The following is a 2739-nucleotide window of genomic DNA, read 5'->3' as shown; positions in this document are numbered from 1 at the left end:
CTCTGACGTCATTTCCGGCCGACCTATGGTAGCTACGAAGTTCAAATTTTGACACAAGGTGTCAAATTGATGCAGCCGAAGGTGCTGAAAGTTTGGCGTCGATCCGTCAAGCGGTTTGGAAGTTATTGCAGAAAAACGGGAGGGGGGCTATAAATAGCCCCCCCCCAGTGGGGCGCGGGTTTTAATTTGATATTTGTGCGAGTGATGGTGAAATCTCGGTACCTGTCAGTGCGCGTCACTATTTCGTTCTTTCCGGCGGGTGCGTCTGGCCCGAGAGGTTGTGTCGGCTGCGGTGCTGGTTTTGGACAGAAGGTGGGTGGATATTCATCGATGATTGTCGTAAATTTGTTGCTAAAGGAATGTTGATTGCTTTGTCAGGCGTTAGATTTATTTGCATACGTATTTCGGTGGTTATAATATGCTCATAGGACGGCATGGGATTTCGCCTCAGGTGCGTCATTTTGCAGTGTGTTCTGTTTGTCCTAGGTGCCCGGGGAGGAGCTCGGCCTGTGCGAGCCCGGTTTTCCCCGTGGCTGAGTGCGCCGTGTGACGAGGCCGCGGTACGAGGTCTGCCGCCGGGAGGTCGGCCGGCGCGAGTCTGCTGCGGTGCGAGGTCGGTCGCGGTTCGAGGTCGGTCGCGGTTCGAGGTCGGCCGCGGTTCGAGGTCGGCCGCTGGGAAAAGGGCGTGGAGACCCTTACAGCCGGTAGGATATGTTTATTTGTTAATTAACTTCGAGGTGATATTTGCAGGGGAATTGTGTTAGCTAGAGAGTGGGAAGTGTAAAACGGAAACTGCTGTTAAATGTATTATTGTCTTCATTTAACCCGCGCCCTGCTGGGGGGGGGGGGTGTTTGAACACCCCCCCTTGTGGTTTTTCGCGAATATCTCAAAAACGGCGGCGCGGAGCGCCGCCGTTTTTGGTACACCTTATCATACATCAATTCTACACATGTTGTAAAAATTTCAGACCAAGGTCATTCAAGGTCAGGTCACCAGGTCACTTGAAGTGACCTCACCTCATAAAAAGTTTCAATGTCTGTCATAGCTACACCGAGTGACCGATCGCTTTGAAACTTTCAGCGATCGCTAAGAGCAATAGCATGTACAAAATGTATATCTCAGAATTTTGATATCGATGACCTAAGGTCAGGTCAATTTTGCGACCTCCCCATTATAAGTCAATGGGAGAAAATTGAAATGCGCCTCTTTTGGACGAAAGACATTATAAACACTCCCAAACACCGAATTACAAGTGGTTTAGACACACTGAACATGAAAATGGTGTCCGTGACCCTTGTTTATGCCCTGAGGTCATCTTAGGTCACGAATGGTATCTATCAGTTTTTCGCAAATAACTTTTGATAGAGGCATGCTAGAGCGATGAAAACGCCTTAGATGTGTTCAGCTCGACGATACGGATCGACTGATATGCAACATGACCCTTTCCGGTCAGGTCATGACCTTGACCTGAGGTCAAATTTTCAAGTTGACCTTTCAAGGTCAAGTTATAGTTCATTCGATGCGTCTTGACGAGAGGAACACGATGCCGGTAAAAATAAGCTCGTACAGGGCTTGGGTCAAAAGTTATTGCAGAAAAACTGTTTCCGAAAAAATCGGCTATTTTTGCAGTTTTTGCCCCCTGCAGGCAAAACCGTTGACGTTAGGTCAAATCTGAGAGAATTATTCAGAAAGGGCGTTAATAGGGCTATCGAATGCGCTTTTCCGCGGCGCTGTAGCTCTATTGGTTCCCGAGTTATGCGTTGGCTTCTTGGAAATTTTTGACATTCGACCTGGAAATCGGCGAAATTTTGCCTTCAATGACCTCTGGTGACCTGACCTTTGACCTGACCAAAAAATTGACCGAAGTGATTTCGTCATTATTTTTGACGCTCTTTCGAACGCCGCCTTCCGCGTATCGCTACGTGGCCCAGGAGCCGAGTTACAAGGGGGGGGGGTGTTCAAACACCCCCCCCCCCAGCAAGGCGTGGAAATCCAGGACCCCCAGCCGGGCGCGGGTTAATCTAAACCAACATATTTTGTATGTGCTGCGCAGTGCGAGTGTCGATGTGAGCGCTGGTGGATTCGTGTCCTAGTATGCTCTGCTGACGCCCTGCTGTGCTCCACAGTAACGAATCAGTTTAAATACAACTGTTCAGTCAACGGCGTGGTCTCGACGTGCGTGAGCAGCTGAGCTTGGAGTCGTAGACGCCCGGCGGCGCACAGTGGGCCAGGCGCTTCAAAAAAGCGGAATTAAATCAATGAGCACAGCTGCGGTGCCAAAAATGATTCGTTACAGGGTAAAATATCATGCTAAAGCCGAATCCGATATCCATTTTCAAATTTGATTGGTTACGCTAGGTCACTGACCTATGACGTCATTATTTAATTTCTGCGCTGCACATATGCCTGGGACAGGCGGGCACTATGCCGCATTGGCCGCGCGTTTGCAGTCTTTTCGTGGTTTCAAGCGTTCAAACATGTGATATGATGTTGGTCCCATGCTTTAGGGTGGGTGTAAAGGTCACCTGAAGGTCAGGTCAGGTCATTGACCTTCGATGACCTCGGTTCACTTTTTCGAGTTTTACATGTTTCTGGGCTAGTTTTTGGAGCTGAATTCGAATTTAGGAACCATTTGAACATTTACGAAGTAGTTTTGGTGCCTTCGTAACATGTTACGAAGCTGTCAGAGGCGGGTTGACACCTACTACGAATACCCGGCAGGACCCATACTGGTTGAC

The 2739-nt window shown here is 49.0% G+C and overlaps 1 long non-coding RNA gene across 1 annotated transcript; it reads left to right on the top strand.

Moving 5' to 3' along the window:
• Positions 1–253: 253 nt before the first annotated feature.
• Positions 254–2221, top strand: LOC122394466. The gene is made up of 4 exons (XR_006258876.1): positions 254–312; positions 487–613; positions 648–704; positions 2128–2221. It is a non-coding gene; the product is annotated as an uncharacterized LOC122394466 (long non-coding RNA).
• Positions 2222–2739: the final 518 nt, after the last annotated feature.

This window comes from Amphibalanus amphitrite, unplaced genomic scaffold (assembly GCF_019059575.1).
Source record: "Amphibalanus amphitrite isolate SeventyFive unplaced genomic scaffold, NRLGWU_Aamphi_draft 000593F_arrow, whole genome shotgun sequence".
NCBI lineage: Eukaryota > Metazoa > Arthropoda > Thecostraca > Balanomorpha > Balanidae > Amphibalanus > Amphibalanus amphitrite.
Note: the sequence above shows the minus strand (reverse complement) of the source record. Positions and strands in the feature narration are given on the sequence as shown.